General features: G+C 33.0%; 1 pseudogene; it reads right to left on the minus strand.

Moving 5' to 3' along the window:
- Positions 1-23930: 23930 nt before the first annotated feature.
- Positions 23931-24064, minus strand: LOC145291775 (U2 spliceosomal RNA; annotated as a pseudogene).
- Between the last annotated feature and the right edge of the window lie 1624 nt (positions 24065-25688).

Raw genomic sequence — 25688 nt, forward strand, 5'->3', positions numbered from 1 at the left:
GATACCTCAAACTTTTTCTGATGTCTAGAGCCTACCACAGGGCTGATTGTGATACAGATCATTCCCTAATATGCAGTAGAGTCAAACTTCAGCCCAAAGATTTATACCACACTAAACAGGAGGGTGTTGCCCGTATTGATGTTAGCAAGACCACATACTCAGATCGCAAGTTTTAAGTTTTAGTAGGTTGTTATTAGGCCATTCTATCTCTAGACGGCAGTGTAGTTTTGCAGTCGTCGAAAATGTTTTTATCGCATATTACGAAATAACAGGTTCTCTTTAAGTCTTTGTTCAGTGGATAAACACATCATTATAACATGAGCAAAGGACCAAAGTTTATCGATGACGTTTATAGATTAAATACACCTGAGTTGAATAATGAAACAGTATTCATATGCCATTGACAAAAATGCCCGAGAGGAAAACGTAATGGGTATTGTATTTGACATGTATGAGGTTCCAATATCAAAAACAGTTTCAGAATATAGAAGATAAAATAACAGAACCTCTCGGGCTTAACAATTAATCATCCCAAAGAAAAATATTAACTCAACGCTGAGTAAAGCTTAAAGGTGGGGGTTTAAAGTGACATACCCTGTTTTGTCACTTCCTTACTATAACCAATTAGTAGACGTTTTTGTTATGCAAATTCTTGTTAATTACCTTCTGTTTGTGTTGTGTGGTCGTACCTGTTAGTTACACCACAACACAGAACGAGAGTAAGAGAGTAGAAAGGATGTGTAGATAGATAGGTAATTTTAAGATTACACTTTTTAGATCAGTGCCTACAACTATAAAGTAAAAGTGTATATATACAGACTTATTTTGCTGTATCTTAATATTAAAAAATATTTAAAGTTCACCATCGATTGGAATTTGATAAATAGAAGTAAAATTTAACCAAACAGCGTATTCATATACATATAACAATATTTAGAGAGAAGGAGAGATGGACAGGCAAATAAGTAAATTAATACGAAAATTCTGATAGAAAAGTACGAAATGCAGGGCAGTTTTCTATCCTTTGTTTTATGAGGCTTTCATTATCATTTTATGAGATTTATTTGGTTTTCCCCTTTGACTATCTATACAAAACCTGGCGCACAGAAAGGTTGTACTGTCTTTCAACAGTTTCTTTTTTCTCGTATAGCTTGATTTTATTATGAAGTCACGTGTTGACAGGAGATTTGCATACAAGTCCGATGGTATTGAATTTAGCGTCGAAAATCTCAATCCGTTAAGAGGTATCTAATAGGCTTTGCCGTTTTTGTCGTGGACTCAAACCTTTTCATGCGAAAATGGATTACACATCTGAATCTCAGTAGGAAAAGCTGTATAATCCAGATTATGCAGTCTCCTTTTACGTTAGGGGGTTGCATGAGGCTATGACGACATGATGGACACGTATATATTTGAAATGTTGGGTTAAAAGTAGTTCCAGCGTTTCTTTTCTGAAGCTGTTTTCAATTCATTCCATGTCTCCTATCTTTCATGCCAATTTCGTTCTGTTCCTTTGTCAAAGCTATGCCCTTTCTTTTATTAACATCATCTTGCGTCATCAGTAGTTGTATCTGACGTTCCCTTTTCTTTTCTCTCGTAATTTCATTATAGATATTATCTCCCCTTCCTTGCAATATAAATCTCTCACGTTTTTGTATAAATAAACAAAACTATTAACAAAAAATTATCGTTTTTAGCATCGTCATATCATTCACTCAATTATAATTAACATTGTGTAGTCATTTGTATATATATATATATATATATTTGTATATATATATGCATATGTATATATACAAATAACCACACACACACACACACACACACACATATATATATATATGTGTGTGTGTGTGTGTATATCGCAACGAAATCATCTTCGCTATATCTGATATGTTTCTTGCCTTCTATACCGATGGATACGTTTCTTTCTTTTTTCTTTATCATTTTAAACTTAACAGTGTAAAACATTATATTTTTTCTCATAAATATTTTCAACTTTACTGATTGAGACGCTATTTTATAAAACGATTAGTGCGAACACTAGCAAATAATTTTCTGATATTTTCGATGGCGGTTTTACACACAGATACAGATACTAATATATATGCACACACACACACACACACACACACACACAGACACACATATTGGTGGTCTGGGAAGGCCACAGGGGAGACAACCGAAAGCATAACTGAATCTGTTTGTTAGGACAAAATATACAAATGCAGGTAAATTTGGGCATATTTTATTGGTTTGAAAAATTATTTTTACCAATTTTCATAAAATGTTAACCATACCATATTATTATTATCATTCAAAAGCCTGCAAATTTTTATGTAGTTTCGTCCCATAGAACCAAAGATATGAGCATTTCAATATTCAATTTGGCTATATATATATACAGGATGTCCATAAAGTCCGTGTGCACTTAAAAAAAATTATAACTTTATTTGTATTTGCAATAGAAATAATCTGTAAAATGGATTTGAAAGAAGCTTTTATTGAAATTTTATTTAATTTTCCACATGTCCTCCGTAATTAGCAATACAAAGAGTAATACGATTTTGCAGTTCACGAAAAACATTTGCCAAATGATTTATAGTAATGCCTGAAATCACATTAGTTATTCTAGCTTTCAAATCTTCCAATGAACTAGGTTTGGTTGCATACACAATTTTTTTCACATGTCCCCATAAAAAATCTAATGGAGTCAAATCTGGCGAACGTGGAGGCCAATGAAATTGTCCACCCCTTCCGATCCATCTGTTAGAAAATTCCTGATTTAGAAACTGTCTAACACGCCGAGCAAAGTGACAAGGAGCTTCTATGTTCTATGGAAGCAACACTTTCGTCACTGACACATGGTCTTCCAGACAGTGGTTTATCATGGACAGAGCCTGTCTTTTTAAATTTTTTCATCCATTTAACAATGGTGTTCCTAAGAGGCGCTTTTCTAAGAATTCTCAGGAATTTTCACATGGGGCATCCAGGAATAAACAGAATGAAAAGCCTAATGAGAAGTTTTGTTTATTGGCCAACTATGCACCAAGATATTACCGACATGGTGAACAGATGCAAAGGCTGTGCTTTGGCTGCAAAAGCACCACCGATAACATATGAACCTTGGCCTAAGGCTGAACAACCATGGTCGAGGATCCACATCGATTATGCGGGACCTATGGAGGATTTTTACTACCTGATAGTAGTTGACTCTTACTCTAAATGGCCAGAGGTACTAAGATGCAAAAAAAAACGACGACGGCAACAACGACAAATTTTTTATTGGAATTGTTTGCTCGGTTTGGGGTTGTATACTGTCTGGTGCACCAGAGTGACCCTCGCCTGTTCGGTGACGTTTACTAACCTTTTTACGTTGTTCTTCCAGTAATACATTGTTTAAACTCTATTCCGTTGTTCTGTTTTTTTGTATGGCTTATTGCACCCCATAACAATATACTTACTACCTAGCTCTAACTATGAGTTGAGCACTGTTGAAGAAATTAATAAAAATTAAGGCATAAAAAATTATTTTCGTATATTAATTTATGTGATTAAATGAAGTAGGAAGTAGTTATATATATATATATATATATATATATATATATATATATATATATATATATACATAGGTTATGACCAATAAAAACCCAATTCTTTAAGCTATTATAAAATTATGTCTGAGAAGGCAGAGTGTCTTATAAACAAATTCACAATTTTTATATGTATATATATATATATATATATATATATATATATATATGCATATATATATATATATATATATATATATATATATATATATATATATATATATATATATATATATATAAAAGTTATTACTTTGAGTCCAAAATGAGTTTACATATTGTTTCAGCTAGGGGAAAATCCTCAAAAAGAAGAGGAAATATCCAACTAGCATCGTCAGAATTCATAGATGGACTATATATATATATATATATATATATATATATATATATATATATATATATATATATGTGTGTGTGTGTGTGTGTGTGTATTATTTAAATACAATATTCTAACATATCCGCAGAGCTATCGGGTCATTCCTTTTGTTGTTTCTACAAATGGACTTATTTTCATGCGAAACGTTGACGAAAATGTCTAAAATCGGTATGATTTCTATTTTAAATATTTTCGACTTGTATTGGATATCTTTCTGTGTGGTTGGGAGATTTTTCCCTACTGTAATATCAAGTAATTTGTACGAGTTATTCAATGTTTTCTCTGTCCTTCAGATTCATTAACAACTTAATCTAACATTTTAGCTAATAACATTTGCATTATAAATGGCCATATTATTGTTGACCAAATAAAGTCTAAAGAAGAGGTTAAATATAGAGCTACTTTCTAATATACTGATTTTTATTGTGTACTAGCTGGGGTACCCGGCGTTGTCCGAGTGTTTGGAGGTGTGTGTGCTGTTAAATAAAAAAGAAACCGGGGGGATAGTTGGTTGGATTGAACCCGAAGTCCTGAGGCGAAGTTTGAAAATAAAATCGGCCAGTCAGAATGAGTTACTGAAAGATGTTTGTAATTTATTTAAGTAAGAACCAAATTAACAGGTGCGCGCAGGGAAGTCGTAGAGCGTTACGATGATGACGACGACGACGTCAATGACCAGGTTTGTTTGTTATAAGCGAAGTAAAAAAAGAAAACAACGTTAAAACTAAACGGGGGGGTGTAATCAAAACATCGAAAAAACACAAAAAAATAACGTAAGGAAAACGAACGATGAAAACAGAAACGAACACGTGAAAAATGGCTTAAATATGCCTGTTTCGATATTAAAATTTAAAAAATCGGTGGGCACCCGGGTGTTTTTGGGGTGTTTGTTGGTGCTTCGAGGGTGGTCGGGGTGGTCGGGGGCGAAGTAAAAAAACAAAACAGAAAAACGAACGTTACGTGAAAAATTGCTTAAATAACACTGGTTCAATATTTAAATTTAAAAAATCGAAAAAAAAAACAGAAGACATCACGATTCGAACCCAAAACGTTTAGATAACGAACCAACGCGCTAATCAGCTGAGCTAACGTGACGTACATGAAACTTAGTCAGTTTTTCAACTATTTAAATTAAATCAGGCCATGACGTCATCTACCGCATGCGTAGAAACGCTCGTCGTCACGAGAGGACTGTTTTTGTTGACCCCCACTATCGAAAATTGTCGATTTCGGGGTGAAATAATTAACGTTTTTGGCCAATTCTTTGATATTTTTCGTGCAAAGGATGGAGCTTCAGTACGATACCGAGTTTGTGAATTTTTTCGTGTCTGTCGAAAGTTTTTAGCAGACACACAAACATACACACATGCACACACATACATACATACATACATTTTCGCTTTTATATATATAGATTTAAAATTTAAAAAAAAATCTGTGATGTTAGTAGCTAATACATAGTTTTAATATTGATAATTCTTAATAACTGAATAGTTCTTATTATAATAAATACACGTATTTAGAAATGCATTTCTAAAAATATTTATTAAGTTTCTTTCGGGAAATTGTCGATCATTTCCAGTCGAAGTGTTAAAAAAGTTGGGTATTATCTAAAATATTGCTTGCTTAATGCCAGCTTGTATACAAATAGATATATGTGTATATACACGAGAGCAGTGTCTGTATTGTATTTACTATATATATATATATATATATATATATATATATATATATATATATATATATATACATATAATGAATTAAAAATATACAACTATTTATGAAGGTAATTGTCAATTAAAATTATATTAATATGCTTAGAACTAGTAAAGGTGTAAATAAAAACCGGGATAAAATATAATTAAAAATAATATCAGTAGATTGAAAAAAAAAGATAATTATAATGAAAATAACACGAAGGCGATAAAAAAAGAAGTATGAAGAAGAATAAGTCATAAAATGGGTTGCATTAAGGTTAGTATATAAGGCTTAATGTGATCCGCTTCTACATTTTAATCGCTCTATATATACTTTCCATTCACGATATTTTCTTTGGTAGATGTGGATGAAAGCTGATTTAGTAGATTGATGTCATTTTATCATTGTCTCTTGTTTGTAATATGTTTCAATTTCCAAAAATGTAACACATGTTTTTTTCTTGTCTTACGAAAGTTCGGTACTACAGAATCTATTTCCCTCTTTATCTTTCTCTCTCTCGTTCTCTCTCTCGCTTTATCTATCTATCTATCTGTATATATATATATATATAATATATATATATATATATTATCATATATACTATATACCCCATAATAAAGTATTGTACTTTGCTTGAAAAATTACTGATGAATAAGTATAGAGGTATCTAATAAAACTGTTTGCAATTCGATAAAAACTAAAACAAAAAAAAATCGGCTATTAAATAATATTCTTTAAAATATAAATAATTAATTTTAGTTAAGTATTTGAGTTAATGTTAATAGAGTCCAAAATAATGGAAAACTTTGGATATTTCGGGACAATTTACTTTAAAAAAAACAAACTTTCCCTTCGCCTGCGCCGTTACTCTCCGGAAAACGGAAAATAAGGTTTGTTTTACGAAAATTTCTTTTACCATCCGTTCTTCTATTTATAGTTAGAGAGATTTACTGAAAATAAATAAAGCTTTTTCAACAGTTGCGCATTCTCGTTTTATAATGTTTAGTTCACACACACACACACACACACACACACACACACACACACACACACACACACACATATATATTTATATATATATATATTATATTTATGCATATTTCGTTTTTATTATAATTATATATCTTATTCTCTTAAAATTATTATAATGTGCCAATGTATATTAGCGATTTTTAAAGTAAAAATTACGTGAGTGCCATAAGCTAGACTCGAAAGACTAACTCGAATTTATTCCATAGGTCCAATTCCTTTACGTATCGAATTTCAAGCCTGTAGACGAAAATAAAAAGAGGGGTTCGAAAGAGACTATTCCTCAGACCGCAAAATTACTTTTTTTGATAGAAAATAGTTCATTCAAATTTTAATAATGATAATGTTCGTAAGCACCGTGGTCCCTTCTCGGCATTGCATGGATATTCGGAAATTGAAAAATAATGTTCAAGTGTATACAAAAGTATCTTTTGAATAGCCATGTCGCATTCACAAAAAACTATTAGGTATAAGTTAATAAATACAAAAAACAGTTTATTTATTTATTTACTTGTAAACTATTATCCTCATATCTTATAGTTTCTGTTTCATGACGCTGATGAGAATAACAGTGGGCAAATAAATAAATTGACAAATAAATAAACAAATGACTAATCGAAAGAATTCCAGAATGAAGTAGCTAAGAAAATAGTCGTGAGGATAAAAGTCCGGAAATAAGTAAGTAAATAAATAAATGAATAAGAAATAAAAAATTACTCAGGTTAAGAATTCGAGTAATTCAAATGTACCCGATAGAGATAGAGCGATCGAGAGAGATGGAGAGAGAGAGAAAGAGCGAGAGAGAGAGGTAGAGAGTGAGAGACAGAGAGGAAGTGAGTGTGAGAGATTTTACGGCACATTTTACGTGATAAAACAAACATGTCATTTTTCATTTAATCTGTGAAGACATAATTGAGAGCGGGAGTACGAGAGTGAGAGAGAAAGTGAGACAGAGAGGGAGAAAGAGATTTAATGGCATATGTCACGTGATCAAAACAAACGTAATCGATATCATTTTTTCGGTTAAACTTTGAATACGTAATTAAATGCGGAATGTAAAAAAATAGCTGAATATTTTGTTTTATTTTAAGCGAGCCGAATGGAGAAACGATCACGGACACAAATCATACGCAAGATAAAAACTCGTAGTGATAGAGCACGCGCACGAGAGAGAGAGAGAGAGAGAGAGAGAGAGAGAGAGAGAGAGAGAGAGAGAAGGGATGAATATAGAAATTAAGTGAAGAAAAAAAGAACGTAGAATATAATACATTTTCTGTGTCGAAGTAATGCAACAAAAAATAACAAAATGTTGTAAATTAAAAAATACCGAAAAAAATAGTTCTCGAAGAGACGAAATAATATGTATGTTAATGACGCCATGTTTAAAATTCAGTAAGCGTTCGTTTATTTAGTGAAGAATCGAATAATGGAATTGGAGAATTTCCAGAGATCAGCCAATCAGAATTGGCGGGCTTCCGTAGGGGATATATTATGATTTATGAATAAGTAAATGCAAAGAATATATTATGTCTACGTATTTCATAACCGACTAAAGGTGGTGCAATCCCAGTATAGTAGGAAAATTTAGAATTGCCCCAGATCTTAACTAGTAGCTGTGGGAGAACTAAATATTGAAAGAGAAAAATAGGAACTCTTTCCTCTGGAGATGTTGCAGTTGTGATGGTGTTGCTTGCAATGTAGCAATTTATTATCATAACTGAATATATATAGGTTTCTCCCAACATATAGTAGCCAAATGGCTTACTAATATTTTAGAACAAGTTTTGGAAAAGTATTGTTCTTTCTGCATTAAAGATTCTTTTTCTTTTGCTAAATTTATGCAGAATTATACTCAGACTGACAAATTTATGTGTTCTTTTGATATTGAAAGCCTATTTACCTGCGTTCCACTCTCAGAGACTATTGATATATGTGCCGATGCCCTTTATCGCAGTCAACTCCCAACTCCGCCTATTCCTGAGAATATTTTTGTGGAACTATGGAATTCGCCACCATGTCGGTCGAATTCAGTTTTAATAACATTATGTACAGGCAGATAGATGGTGTTTCGATGGGTTCTCCCCTGGGACCAGCTCTGGCAAATATTTTCGTAGGTTTCCACGAAAAGAGTCTTTTATCTGGCTTTCAAAAACCAGATATTTATTTTCGTTATGTTGACGAGACTTTTTGTCTGTTCAACAATAAAACGGAAGCAGATACATTTTTTGCATCCCTTAATAATATTCACCCAGTTCTAAAATTTACTATAGAAAAAGAAAGTAATTCTTCCCTTCCTTTTCTAGATGTACTAGTGTGTAAAACACCTTCCGTTTTCTTGACTTCCATCTCCCGCAAATCTACATTCACTGGTCTTTACACACGTTGGGACTCTTTTTGCCCCACCACACAAAAATATAATCTTATCAACACACTTATCCATAGAGCTTGTATGATATGTTCAGATAACAAATTAAATGATGAAGTCAAATTTATTACCAATACTCTTTGTAATAATGGTTTTCCATTGCAAATCGTGGAATCTACTATTAAAAATAAAATCTCTAATTTCAATAAAATTAAACAGACATCTGTCGACAAATGCTCTATCTACCCACGCCTACCTTGGCTAGGTAATGTTAGTGAAAGATTTGCCAAACAAATTTCTTCTGTCGTACAACAATGTTACTTTGCATCAAATACCCGTGTTGTTTTTTCTTGTAAACCCATTTTGTCTTCAATTTGTAAAGACGTTCTTCCCCCCCCCCACCATAAAAATTGTATTATTTATTTATTTAAATGTAGCTGCGGTGTGCGCTACATCGGGCGGACGTCTCAAAGATTAGATAATAGGGTAAAACAACATGTTCCATCGAAAATTCGAAATGGAAACTACCTACCTTCGGACGTTTTGAGCAAAATCCATGGCTCATCTATAGGAGAGCACCTTATAAATACTCGTATTTGCGCTTTGAATTTTAGTGCGGACTTTTTTCCATCCTTAGTAAATCGCACTCTCTTTATCATCTCAAAATTCTAGAAACTATATATACTAAGACTCTGAGACCTTCTCTTTCCAAACAAAAAGAGAATCTCTTAGGGCTTAATCTAGTTTCTATTTAATAATTAATTAACACTCCCTCTTTTTATATACATATTCCCCCCTACTTTTTCATCTCCGATTCATTGTCCCCCCCTTTCCTTTTTAAAACGTAATTAAGCTCGATTTTAGCTCTGTTGAGCGAGCTTCGAAACCAGTTAGCTGACACATTCATTTTTACTTTTTAATTTCACAATCTTAAATAAATAATGTTTTCGAACAAGTTTAAATTTAGTCTTTACATAGCCATAATATATATATATATATATATATATATATATATATATATATATATATATATATATATATATATAATGAAGAGAAACCTACCAGAGCGAAGAATGAACACTACGTATATGGCGAGAAGGCGAATTTTATCGTTTCAAGTAAATCGATGAATGAGACATAGTAATATTATTTTATTATTGGAATCCTTTGAAATGAGTAATTTGTATATTTTATATATTTATTTGCGAACTGTTATCCACATCTTTATAGTTGTTGTTTCACGACGTTTCGCCCAACTATACCTTTGTCTTTCGTCATGTTGTTTACTGCGACAGGATAGGAATGCTGAGTCTCCTGATCAGTGCAGTGGATAGAGGCATTGAATCTCTACGGTTCCAGGTGAGCATTGTCTGAAGATAGGGGTTTCAATCATGCTCAAAGCCGACCAGAGGATTAATTGACAAAACGTGGTGAAACGACAACAACTATGGAATGCAGTAATTAATGAGAATACAGTTAAGAGACTCAGCACTCCTATCCCGTCGCGGTTAACCATCTCACGGAGGCCAGAAGAGTAGTTGGCCAAAACTTCGTGAAACAAAAATTATGAAGATGAGGATAACAGTCCGCAAATAAATAAATGAAACATAGTTAATTGCACTAGTTGGATTTTTTGGACTACTGTTCTCATCTTGGGTGTCATTTTCACAACGTTTCGGTCGATTTAACATCCGACCTTCATCAGATATATGTTATCGATCTCGGGAATGTTTCTGTCGAACCCGGGAATTTGAACAGAATTTCGAACGGAACTATCACGGGCGTAGCATGCAGTCGTTCTGTTAGCCATGACTGAATAGACGTCCTAAGTAATTCTCAATTGTATCATTCGGTCGTCCACATTGAGAATTGAACCTTTAACCTCCGAGAGAATTATACTTTTACAGTTGTTTTTCCAAGTACTCGAACCGCTGCACCACGGATTCAATTCTCAGCGTGGACAACAGAAAAATGCAATTGCGAATTACTTAGGACCTCCATCCAGTCATGGCTAACGGAACGAGAGCATGCTCCGCCCGTAAAGTAAATAAAGCGTTCCGTTACAAATTTCTCCAAATTCCTGAGATCGACAAGATAATCTAAAGAAGGTTGGAGGTTAAATCGACGGAAACATTGCGAAAATAACACTCAAGATAAGAACAGTAGACTGATGAATCCAAATAATACGAACAGCTCCGAAATTCAGAAACAAGAAACATAGTTTATATCGACAACAAAGTACGTAAGTTTTGTATGTTTACTTAAACTTTTTATAATATTGCATTGAACTGTAAAGAACATTTGCAAAAAATATATGAAAAACCAAATATTTTTAAATCAGATTTCATTTTTTGTACAGAGTATTATTTTCTTTCATCTTCATCATTTCTAATGTTAGGCTCTATTATTAGAGTTCGGGATGTTAGTACTAACGATTTATTCTTCGATGATGGTTATTAAAACTTAATAACAGATTCTACGTATTCTACGGAATATCAACTCTTTCAGTTTATTACATGTAATTTTAGAAACGTAATTATACTATAAGTTATTTGTATCTTCAAATATTTATTTATGATGTTTTCTTTGATTATTTTTTAAGGGGAAATTGTTATTTTTTATTTTACAGAACATGATTGAGTTTTGCAAAGGAATAGGAAAAAAACAATAACATCAATATTTGGTGCATTTTAGGTCTCGGGGCAATAATTCCAAACAACCTGATCTGGTAGCACTAGAACGTCTACTTTGGATAGAAAATAGCAAAATCGAACAGACGTACATTGTTGCCCTCTCTCTCTTTCTCTCTCTCTCATATATATATATATATATATATATATATATATATATATATATATATATATATATATGTATATATATATATATATTGATGTGTGTGTATTTATATATATATATAGATATATATATAAGAGGGAAACATTATATATATATATATATATATATATATATATATAGACAAAGAGAGAGAGAGAGAGAAAGAAAGAGATACAATGAATAGGATAGATATAACGACATTTAAGAAAATAATCTATAAATATAATGCACTATCTCAGAAGAGCTCATTAAGAAAACCAACCGAATTAATAATATCCAGAATATCAGATGGCCATTTCTTCGTATGTTGATATTTAATCATAATACTTCAGCCATCGCTAGGGAAATCACTGGACACAGCTTCGTGGCCTGTGTAATTCTGCTTCGAATGTGATGTTACCATTAAATTCGGAATGACCAAGTTCAGCTCTGTTGCAGTGTTTGTTGGTAATCGAAAACTACTTATACTAGAAAAAACACCCATTTATACTGATAAATGGAAATTGTTTTTCGTGTTTACGACGAAGTTCAAGCAAATCGAAAAATCGAAATTCTGGACAGTTCTTTTATAACTATTCCCGTGAGATATTCTGGCTTATTTAAAGACGACATTTTGGTTTCGACTGTTTTGTTTTTATCTATGAAACGTAATATCAACTGCGTTTTGGCTGTTTTATTTTGTTTGTTTTATTCTATTTCTGGTCATCAAATGCTGAAACACAATGTGTATCGTACAACAAAAAAGTAATAGATACGATGAGCTGAACAAAATCGTTATTTTACTGATGCTGACAAATTATGATGTCATGCATTTCCCAACGATGTCAACATTTTAGTTCCTTTTTGCTTGTTACTCTACGAGGTCTGATTAAAACTGTCGGAAAAAATGGACCAAGGGGCGACACTTCAAGGCGAGCAGACAAACGTCAGGGTTGCAAAAATAAAATACTCTTTTAGCGACCCCCAATCGGGTCAGGTAACAACAGTATGAAAAATGTTTGCCGGAGCAAATAAAACGGCCTGGTCTAGTCGCCACGATAACTGGAACTCGACTCGGGAGGAATTGACGAACCTCTTTTACAGGCTTTAAACCACCTCCCACCATAATACCATTTGCTATACTTCACTCATGTTGGTTCCTTTATCCCTCGTCGGATGGACTCGCCCAACGTAAGTATCACCCCCTCCTATATTATTTTTTACAAGACACAAGGTAGTGTTGTTTAATGTGGGGAAAATCTAATTCATCTTTAAAGGGGCAATTTTGAGACCTATATATACTTCAGTGTATGAAGGAATTCTCCGTTCACTGATGGATGGACAGAACATATAAGCAACTTTGAATTATCGATTTAAAAAATATGAGTCACATTTAAAACACACAAGGCAACATATCATCAAATGTGTGACAAATGTTACAGACTTGGTTAATTCTTTATCAAATATGATATATTTGCCTATCCTACATTTCGATATATTCATTACAGTCACCACAATGCCGCATTTTATTTATCTCGTATGTACATAAAAATTTACTGGAAAAAGGCCAGTTAAAAACCCTCCCAAACCTTTCGAAAGAATAGACTGTCTGTAGTTTTTCGGTTTGTTTAAGAACGAAAACAAACAGATAAATCTCTAGGTAAAATTAGGTAAAATATGTGGAAAAATGAGATAGGCATAGACCTTTAGGGTGGGTGGTGTCTTTAATTGATGTATATAATTTGGGCAAACCAAGAAATAGTATGGAATGGACACGATGGAGGGGTTTATTAGCAGTATTAAAAAAATAAACAGAGTCGCAACTCTGCAGTATAATTCTATTCCTAAGTACAAAACAAGTCTAATTTTTGAATCATGCAATTCATGAATACAATAATGATTAATTATATATGATGATCTTAACCTATGTAACTAAAGTATGTACATGTAGGGAGAAAGCGCTCATTATTATATTCCCCAAAGTATATAATAAGTATATATTAGTATATAATAAGATACATTAGGCCTGATACGAGTAAGATTCAAGATCCTCGATTCTGTAGTCTGTTACAGTAACCATTTAGCTAACCATACACAATTTGTTAATTCTTTTATATAAAAGCACAATATATATGTATGTATATATATATATATATATATATATATATATATATATATATATCGTAAGGGATCAATTTACAACGGCTAATCAAGGATGACATTGATTTGATTCATAGGTGAATGACTGGAATACTCTATTAAATATATATATTCTAAATGATTTGCTCACAAGAGGGGACAGAAACAAGGTTTGTTTTGTTGTCGCATAAATACAAGTCCTCGAAACGGGGTACACTGGATTGGGCTAAAAATATTTCCTCAGTCAAGAAGGGGTTCTCTTCACTGAGCAGTTACTACAATTTTATCTCCGAATATTTACTTTGAGTATATTTACTATATCCATTTTTTAAAAAAATTATTCATCACAAATTGTATATAGACAGTAATATTAGTTACCCGTTGAAATTTTTAAAAGGCGTGAGATATAATTTATGAAAGGAATTCAAATTATTTTGTTTGATTAATTTGAACATCTTATTGGAAAATTCACATGTGAATATAGTTAGTTATCGATTAATGGAAATTGAAAAATATATTGTGAATAATTATGTTCAAGCGCGAGAAAATCAATGTACTTACCTGGCGTTGTCAACTACTTCACTAAACAAAAATTAGTATTATTTGCTACTAAAACTTATAGATATTAGAGTCACGTGATCTGTACCATGTGATATCTGACTGTAACTATGAGAGAGAGAGATAATGCTTATCTTTTCTTCTTCTCGTTTCCTTTATTGGTTTGGTTGAGTGTCAGTTAACTTGGGTAATCAGCGAGCCATGTTATTACAAGTGTCCGTCAGCTTATTATTTATTTCACGAAGTGATTCAATAAGCCACATTGTAAATGGATAGCAACCTATTTCGCAATCTGAAGATACGTACTTTTACCTCTCTCGTCGATCTGACCACTCGTTATTTACTTTCAAGATTCGAGAATTTCTCGACAATATAAAATATTGAGTCTAACGCATATAATTAGCTGTACTTTTAGTATTTACTCAAAACTCATCAGGTTTAAAGTTCATGGTATCATATACAGACTTTTCTTTGAATAAACGAGCATTGTGTGTTAATTGTAGCTTGATTATTGAACATTCTGGACGATTGGTGTAATGTGTTCATTACTCTCAACAATATTGTGGTAAAACGCAGAAAACAAACAGATAAGTAGATCGCACCATTCTCAGTCTTCTTAATACATAAAGTGAATTTAATCAGATTAGGACACGGTCCGTCACATCGTTTATTGTAATAGTAAATTCAGCAAAATGCTGCACGGAAAATCAAATTGATTTCTTTCGATTTTAATGCTTCACTATTTTAGATTTATATTATTCATTTTCCCGGTATTTTTGTAATTTCTTGTTCAAGTTGTTGAATTTGATAATTTGGTGGTTAAACGGAAATTACATTTTTGATAAGATCACTCTCCCTGTATCGATTGTATTTTGTATTTTTACATGAAAGAAATAAAAGAAAACGTTATCGGAGTTTAAACAACACAATTAGTGTACTTTATTTTATTACATCCAACATTACAAGGTTTCTTTACGTCAACATTGATGCTCCTTAAATTAATAGATTTTGAACCGTTAAATAATTTATTATTATTATTATTATTATTATTATTATTATTATTATTATTATCATTATTATTATTATTATTATTAGGAATAGTTACACAGACCATCTTCAAACATTTCTCTTTTTGAGGACAACTTGTGTTGTTCTCTGTAGCCCGAATGACAAAAAGTTCTCTCTGATTTCCAGTGCTCTCCACTATCTTTCGATACCCTTTGCAGAAGAATTTGCGTTATCACACCCACCGCTTACCATTGATTGCTCATTGGCAGTGAGAATTTTTATTTATGAGAATTTGGGGAGCAATAAGTCTCCCCAAGGTCCTAGTCCTCTTTGTAATCATCAAGCGGAGTACTGAGCAAAAATACTGGAATCGTCTCATCTCTAATTTACATACTCCTAATAATAATACTAATACAACTACAAACACAACTATTACCGCTACTACTAATAATACTGCCACTAATAGTGATGATAATAATTGTAGTAGAAAGACAAAGAAGAAAACATACATGTCTTTACACCAACCCCCAGCTGGCGCCACACAAAATAGCCCTGAAGTGTCAAAAAGGATGAAAATATAAAGAAAAGTTGAGGAAAATACTGAAACGTTGGGGAGGCTACTTTGATAACGTCACTCTTTCTCTCCTCGGTCTTTCCATCCTCCTAGACACACACTTATTTGTTGTGACGCAAAAAAAAAAAAAAAAAATTGTGGAGGCAGAAGACTAGGGCGCAGAGGATTAACTTACAATTCTACAGTTTCAGTTTTCATGATCTCATGTGTGATGTTCCTTTGTGTTTTGCATATGTAGTAGTTTCTACATTTTCAGCTTGTGCCTATGTGTGTTTGTGTCTGCATTTAATAGTTTTCCTTACTATTTCAGCCGTTTGCATTATTGTTATGCATTGTATCTTCTTACTCATCTCTCTGACTTCAATCTCTTCCATTCTTTTTTCAAAGTTTTGTAATATTTTTCCTACCTCTCCTACTATTAGTGATGTTATCTAGACCTTCTTCATCTTCCATATTCCTTGTGATCTCCGGTCAATTTCGTGGATTTGTTTCTCTTCTCTGCCTTCTTGATCTTCATTCTGTAATCTGCGGAAAAGGTAAAATCTACAATCTGGAAGGAATTTTCCTTCTTGTTAACTAATATAATATCCGATCTTCTTGCTTGGATAGATTTATCCGTTTGTATTTCTATGTCCCATAGGATTTGGTAACTTTAATTTTCAAGTACTGCAGCAGGTTTGTGCTTATATTATTTGCCAAGGTATTCAAGATCCAGTTGTCTACATAATTCTCAGTGTAATGCCTTCCCCATTTAATCATGTCTCTCTCTCTTTCTCTCTCTCTCTACATATATATATATATATATATATATATATATTTGGGTTAGTTTGCTGCCTTCGCTTATTATGTAGTTTATTGCTTCGTTTCTTTTTCATTAGAGTCTGCATTTGCTGTCTTCTTGTGTTTTGTTTATTCTTATTTTGATGTTAATTTTTCCAAGTGTTTTCGTTAGTCACATATCTAGTCATCATTATGAATCGTCAGTGTAGGTGTACTTTTCCCTATTATTGCATTTTCGTCTCATTCTTTGCTTTTGCTTTTTCTGTTTTGTTTGCTTTTTCAGTTCTTCCTACTGCAGAAATTATTCTTTTCGTGTTCTGCATTATGTATTTTTCTAATTCTTTTTTGTGTCATTTACACAGTCTTCTATACTAACCAGCCCTATTTCCCATCTTTCTTTTTCACATATATTCGGTCAGTGTCATTCTTTGGGTGTAGTGCATTGTGCATTGTTACTAGTTTCTTGATCTTCAGGTCAAGATTCCTTAGTTATTCTTTGGTCCAATCTATATCCAATCTACTAACAGTCCAGAGTATCTTACTAGTGAAATGGCCCATCTTTTATTAGGTTCCTACTATATAATTTAGTTACTATGAGTTTTTTCCGTTCTTCTGATGTATTTCTTTTTCAATTATTATTATTATTATTATTATTATTATTATTATTATTATTATTATTATTATTATTATTATTGCTTCACTAACTAGGACTTATAACAAAAGTCACCATCAGCAATTGTTCATTGGTAAAAGCCGGTTGTCTTCCCCGGAGTCTGAGTGACAACAAGACAAGTCATCCCAGATTTCCAATACTCATCACTTCTTCCGACATTTTTTAAAAATTAATTTGCATTATCATTGGTCTTCACTGGAATTTGGGTGTTAATAAGCCTCCTTAAAATCCCAGTCCACGCTAAACTTATCCAGTGGACGTCTGATAAGTGCTTTCACTCCTTGGTTTTTCCATTTTCATTAATCCTTCGACTATTTAGTATAGTGCCAGCCGATGCCGGCACTACAGAATTTTATGTAGTGTGGGGGGAGGAGAGGAATATGGGAAGGAGGAAGAAGTGATGGGGAGAGAGATAGAAAGGGGAGGGAGAGGAAAATACGAAGGAGAGGGAGTAGTCACTCTACAACTCTGCAATGTCAGCTTTCTTGATTTTATTTTTATTTTACTTCGGTGTCATTTTCTACATGCCCGGTCAGCAGTTGCCATTCTTGTAGATTAAGCCCTTCATTTTAGGGGTTTCTTTAAGATTTCAGCTGTTTTCAGCATTACTATTCGTTGCATAGTCTTATTATTATTATTATTATTATTATTATTATTATTATTAGTAGTAGTAGTAGTAGTATTATTATTAATCGAGTCTTCACACAAGTCATTATCAATAATTACTCACTAGTAATGACAAAAGGTGTCCCTCCTCGGAGTCTGAGGGACAAAAAGTCTCCTCAGATTTTAATCACTGTCCGCTTGATTTGATAGCTGTTGCAAATCATTAGCCTCCACAACGTTTCAGTATTTTCCTCAACTTTTCTTTATATTTTCATCCTTTTTGACACTTCAGGGCTATTTTGTGTGGCGCCAGCTGGGGGTTGGTGTAAAGACATGTATGTTTTCTTCTTTGTCTTTCTACTACAATTATTATCATCACTATTAGTGGCAGTATTAATAGTAGTAGCGGTAAAAGTTGTGTTTGTAGTTGTATTAGTATTATTATTAGGAGTATGTAAATTAGAGATGAGACGATTCCAGTATTTTTGCCGATTCCGATACAATTACCGATTCCGTATTAAATTCCCGATTCCGATTCTGATACGTTCGAAATCTCTTTATATTTAAATCTAAAATTGTTATTTTTCATGATTAGCGTAAAACGCATTAAATGTGCAGATATTTTCTTAAAGTAAGGATACATTTGTGAGGGATGATCTATCGATTTTAGTTTTACTAATAGGTTAAAATCAACAGATATTCACTATTTTAGTATTGCTATAAGCAGTAGAATATTTTCCGTTAAACAAAATAAAATAAAGAAGCCAATTACAAGTATCGTTGTTGACATCGGAAAATAGGCACACATTTTTCCGATTTCGATACCGATTCAGATACCGCCAAAATTTCCGATTTTTCGATTACCAATTCCGATACCGATTCAGATACCGCCAAAATTTCCGATTTTTTCGATTACCGATTCCGATTCTGATTAAGCGACTGAACACTAATGTAAATTTCATGTCTTAGAGAGGGTAAGGTTCACAAACCTCAACTACTACAATCACTATTACTAATGATAATAATAAAATTTCCTTATAACAAATAACTTGAATGCAATTCGTTCAAATACATCTTGGAAAGTTAATACATTTATTATTATTAATGGTGTTACAAGTAATAGTGATAGTAGCAGTAGTGTTATTTGTACTATTAGCAAAAATATGCTCTCTCTGGTTGTCATAACGGGCGAACATATACTACATTACCTCACCTCTTATACGATGATCTGATGTCTGAAAACTACAAGACAGATACTACACAACCTGTTCCCTTATAAAGGTGGAGTTAATAACTGGAAAATGATAAAATACACAAACTCCCTAAAATAAAAAGGGATATCTGCCATGGTAATACCATGATAGCAGACCCCTCCACACACACACAAAAGAAAGAAAAATGTTAGAAAAGGTTAAGCAAAAATAAAGGGTGGGCTGATAAAATGTGTACACTCTTTAAATTTTCTCAACTTGCTACATAAATACGCTATGCTACGTTCCCAAGAGATGTTTAGGAATAAAGAATGGCATTTCCAGCAGAATGGAGCACTTCCCTACTATCATCATGACGTAAGAGCATATCTTGATAGTCACCTACGGAACAGATAGTTAAGATGAAGAGGAAGTATCGCATAATGTCCACGCTCACCGCATTTGACCCGCCCTCTGGATATTTTCTCTTTTTTGGGGGCGGGGTGGGAGGCATGTAAAACACAGGGTTAACACTACAATACGAGCTACAATAAATGAGTTGAAAGCAACCATTGAAAGAAGATGTGTCAACATACCAATTGAACTCATTAGGAACGTTTTCAATTCAATCAGTGAACGTTGTCAGCTGTTCATGGACCACAATGGCCAACAATTTGAACACTTTTTATAATTAGCTGGTTTCTATATTTGTTCTCAGTATTTTGTTGTATGAAACTTTTTCTTTCTTATAATAAATGTTGGTTTTATAGTCATTTAAAGAGTATATACATTTTATTGGAGCACCCTGTATATACTATACTTTCTCTCTATAGGAGGAAGCAATGCTTAGGAGGCTGATTTGAATGAAAATGAAATATGTACTTTATCCTCGATCCTCAAAATTAACTGAGATTTGACCATCATTGTGATGAACTGGTCCTTAATGTTGCGATGTGCTGTTCTCGGCGGTCCACCCTCGCATGCTTTACCTTCTCTATTTGAGAAGGGGTTAGTTTATTGCTAATCGTCTGGGGCCCCATTACTGGGGAATACCGACGGAGATCAGAGTACCTTTTTTGAGGTCAGAGTGTCCCTCCTCGGGAGCACTGATTTCTAAGTCTCACTTTCCGATGTTGGTGTCGCAGTTCTTGCAATAGGAGAGAATCAAATTCCCTTATCCTTCCATGTTTTAGTAATAGTAGCGATAGCATTATAAGTAATGTAATTTTTATCTCTTATGACACTCATCAACGTTAATACCAAAATCTGATCTGATGCATTTAGGCTCCATGAACTAAAAATAAGTTCAACAAATATTTCAATAATTTTCTATATGTATCAGAGCGTCGATGCACGTATGCAAATGCATACAAAATGCGAAATTACGTCACCATCAGGATGAAAAAGACTATAAAAAGAACATGTGTAACAGAAAGAAGGGAAACATTCTGTAGCACGTTTGGGAACACGTTCGATGGCACTTCGCGAGCACGTTCGAGACGTGGATGACGTTCGAGAACACAGGCGTAAGAGAAGACAAGCACGTTCGAAATCACATTTTATTTGGGAAAGCACCCGGAAGAAAATGCTATTGTTTCACAAAAATGAGTTGAGTTCTTACTTGTGTTCTGTTCCTCGCTACGGGCTCTTCTACAACGTGTTGGGTCTATGTATGTAAACGTGTGTAACGTTACGTTAATACTTTGTTTTCACGTAATTTTATTAATATCAGAACTTTTTCCGGGTTGAATAGCTAAATTGGTAAATTTAGCTTAATAGTTAATATAAAATGTCACCTAAGAAAAATAAGCATTTGGATGAAATTACGAAAACTAAAATTTTAGGGAGATGAGAATGACAAAGGGCATGAACAAAGTTTTAGTATTTTGAATAAGGAACAGCTTGCTACTTATTTTCTACAACAAATAGTATTCCTACACAATCTAAGCAAGCAGGAAACGAGGAAATGAAAAACAAGTAATAAACAAGAAGAAAAGCATCCAAGCTGAAACTGACAGCTTTTCGTTAGAGGAATGGCACCCTTACAAAGGATCAGTCTCTTTCTCGAAGAACAATAGAGAGGAGATTGAATCAAAGCGATCCATCATCGAGGATTTAAGAAAAAGAGCTTTGTTATCACAAGCGAATATCATGTATAGGGTGAGCTTTGTCATTAGTAATGATTTCAAAGAGTTATGTGGTGGGATTAATTGACTATTCTCTATTGAATGACGCCCTCAGACAGTGTCTTTGAAAAACTAATATGATATTCAGTTGATTATTTTTCAAACTGTGGCTAAAAATAGAAATAATGAAATTATAGTTTTATCGTTATGTATTTACTTATGCGAGAACATCAACATCAAAGAATATGTCAGTATTTTAATTAAAAATCTTAGTTCATTTTTTTTATTTTGCTATATATATATATATATATATATATATATATATATATATATATATATATATATATATATATATGCGCGTGTTATGGCTATATTAAAATGCCCAGGATACTAACAAGAGACAATTTCAAAGCTTTAAAACTTTTAAAATATTGATTATTTTATAAAAATATTCCCAATCTCACCCAAGCGAATATAAATGTGATAATTGAGCTATTACAAACACTGTATTGTTCAGACGCGTAATTAAAGGTATAAGCTAATAGACGAAGAAAGGAAAACAAAAGAAAATATAGAAAATAGAAAGAGAGGCAGAAAAATTCTAATGAATTTGGTAAACATGAATAAGTGACTGAATGAAGGAAATAAATACGTATAAAATAAATAAAGACAGAAATGACAAATAGAAAGAAGGAGTTTTTTTATAAATACGAAATAATGAATAAAAGAAAGAATAATGGACTGGAAGAAATAAATCAATGAATTAAATAATAAAATAAAAGTAGGAAAAGAGTACACCAATGAAATAAAGAAACACTTCATGCAAAAAAAAAACAACAAAAATTTAAATAAAACATTGGAAATATTAACGAAAAGTAAAAGTAATGGATACTAAAAACGAATAAAATAAGCAGGAAAGAAAGTATAAAATAATAAAAGCAGAGTGAATGATTAAAAGGAAGAAATTAAAAACGAATGATCAACACAGAAATAAAGAAGGGAACGAAAAAAAAAATATCGATTAAAAAAAGTTGTCATGACTTTGTTTTTATTTACTTACGCATGCGAAAATTTTTTCAAACCGGTGGCTGTAAACCAGATGGGCGTTTCAACGGTCAAGCAAGACGACTTGAGTTTTATAATATACTAGATAGATTTTGATCATCTTTCCGTCACAATGGTTTTACACGTGAAAAATACATTGTAGAATTTATCTAATTTCGAAATATCAGAGATCTTAATTACTTTGTGAAATAGAGAATATTACAGTAAGAGTAAATGCAAATAGCGTAGCTATCATGATCAGAATTTGAACCCAAAATTTTGACATCTTCAAGCTGGGGTTCTATCAACTAATCTCTTTGGACATCTATATATATAAAAGGCAAAAATCGGTGTGTATGTATGTATGTATGTATGTATGTATGTTTGTTTGTAACGCTAAAACTTTTGAAAGACGGAACCAGAGTTGACAAATTTGGTATCATATTGCACCTTGATCACCCGGATGACAAATATCGAAATTTCACGTCAAACGGACCAGTAGAAAGGGGTCAACTGATCGTTTTTCTCCTAGGGGGGCCCCCCAAAAAACCTGTCATTTTAACGTTATTCAATACGTGTCACGTGACGTGACGTCAGCTCAAACTTTTGACAGACACAACCAAAGTTGACAAATTATGTATCATATTGAACCTTGATCACCCGCATGACAAATATCGAAATTCCACACCAAACGGACCATTAAAAGGGGGTGAACTGATCATTTCTCTCCTAGGGGGGCCCCCAAAAAAACCTGTCATTTTAATGTTAATATTACATAATCCAAAAAACGCTTAGTCATGTCACGTGACGTGACGTCAACATCCAGTAATGGCGAACAAATGTAAACAAACACTTTGTTTTACCGATACTTTTGTAATTTCTCTTCTGCTTTGTTCTAGAGATTATTAAACTCCATGACAATGTCTCCAACGTATTTAACTGGTTAAAAATAGTATTTATACAAGAGTTTTAACGAAAAATATCAGGAAAAAATGTACAGGAATAAAAAAAAATTCAGCTTTCAAAATATTCGTCGATAAAAAAACCGATCTTTATATTTACGCTAGCCATTTTGTATATTACCACGTGACCTGCTATCTCTTAAACTGGAGGGGGGGATCCACTTGAATCCAACAAAACCAGTAATTTTTTTTTTCTATTATATATACATCATTTTCTATAAAATTAAGTGTAGACTTTATAATTAAAACAAAAAATGTTATTCATACTAAAAAAAAAAAACGCTTAGTCATGTCACGTGACGTGACGTCAACATCCACTAATGGCGAACAATTGTACCTATTTACTATGCCTCCCCACGGGACAGAGTTAGACACCAGGGTCGTTTTTTAACGTGGAGAAAAGGTACAAAAATAAAAATTGTCTCAGTCGTGGAGGATTTCTCCTCCACCGAAAGAGAACAAGAAATAGAAGTGCAGCATCTGAAGAACAGATACTACACTTTGATCTTGACCAAAAGGCCAAGAATGCGAACAATTGTAAATAACAACTTTTTTCACAAAACCAACACCGTCTTTCTTTTTTTTTCTCTCTCTTTCTCTCTCTCACCCACTTACTCTTCCCTCTCTCTCACCCTCTTTCTCTTGACGTCACACCACTGTTAAACTGTGGGGGGGGGGGGAACACATTCCCAGGCATTATCTCCTATAGATGCACATTTTATTAGAAATTCAGCTTTCAAAATATTAGACGATAATAAAAATATAAAACCAACACCCTCTTTCTCTTTTCTCTCTCTCTCACCAACTTACTCTTCTCTCTCTCTCACCCTCTTTCTCTTGACCTCCTACTACTGTTAAACTGTGTGTGTGTGTGTGGGGGGGGAAGAGACAGCTTGAAAACCAACAAAAACAGTGCACAGTTTCCCAAGCATTTGGGGTGGGAAGGGGGGGAAGAAGCCGAGCGCACAGTTTCGTGTGAGAGAGAGAGAACAATTCTCAACCTATATACTCAACAAATTTTTTATCTACAGATTTGAAAGTTTGTATATAGGGTATTCAGACATATGGAAATATATCTAGCATAATCTATCTATTATATCTATAAAAGTGAAAATGTGTGTGTGTGTGAGGTAGCCAGAGAGAGAGAGAGAGAGAGAGAGAGAGAGAGAGAGAGAGAGAGAGAGAGAGAGAGAGAGAGAGACAACAATTCTCAACCTATATATTCAATAAATTTTTTATCTACAGATTTGAAAATTTGTATATAGGGTATTCAGACATATGGAAATATATCTAGCATAATCTATCTATTATATCTATAAAAGTGAAAATGTGTGTGTGTGTGTGTGTGTGTGTGTGTGTGTGCGTAAGAGAGAGAGAGAACAATTCTCAACCTATATACTCAACGTATTTTTATCTACGGATTTTAAACTTTGTATATAGGGTATTCAGACATATAGAAATATATCTAGCATAATCTATACATTATATCTATAAAAGTGAGAATGTGAGTGTGTGAGAGAGAGAGAACAATTCTCAACCTATATATTCAACAAATTTTTTACCTACAGATTTGAAAATTTGTATATTGGGTATTCAGACATATGGAAATATATCTAGCATAATCGATCTATTATATCTATAAAAGTCAGAATGTTTGCGTGTGGTTGTGTGTGTAAGGTTGCGAGAGAGAGAGAGAGAACAATTCTCAACCTATCTATTCAATAAATTTGTTATCTACAGATTTGACCATTTGTATATAGGGTATTCAGACATATGGAAATATATCCAGCATAATCTATCTATTATATCCATAAAAGTGAGAATGTGTGCGTGAGAGAGAGAGAGAGAGAGAGAGTAAGTACAATTCTCACCCTATATATTCAACAAATTTTTTATCTACCGATTAGAAAATTTGTATATAGGGTATTCAGACATATGGAAATATATCTAGCATAATCTATCTATTATATCTAGAAAAGTGAGAATGTGTGTGAAAGAGAGAGAGAGAAGAGAGAGAGAGAGAACAATTCTCAACCTATATATTCAACTAATTTTTATGTACAGATCTGAAAATTTGTATACAGGGTATTCAGACATATGGAAATATATCTAGCATAATCTATTATATCTATAAAAGGTAGAATGTGTGTGTGTGT

Source organism: Euprymna scolopes, chromosome 12 (assembly GCF_053919585.1).
Source record: "Euprymna scolopes isolate OS-2025 chromosome 12, ASM5391958v1, whole genome shotgun sequence".
Taxonomy (NCBI): domain Eukaryota; kingdom Metazoa; phylum Mollusca; class Cephalopoda; order Sepiida; family Sepiolidae; genus Euprymna; species Euprymna scolopes.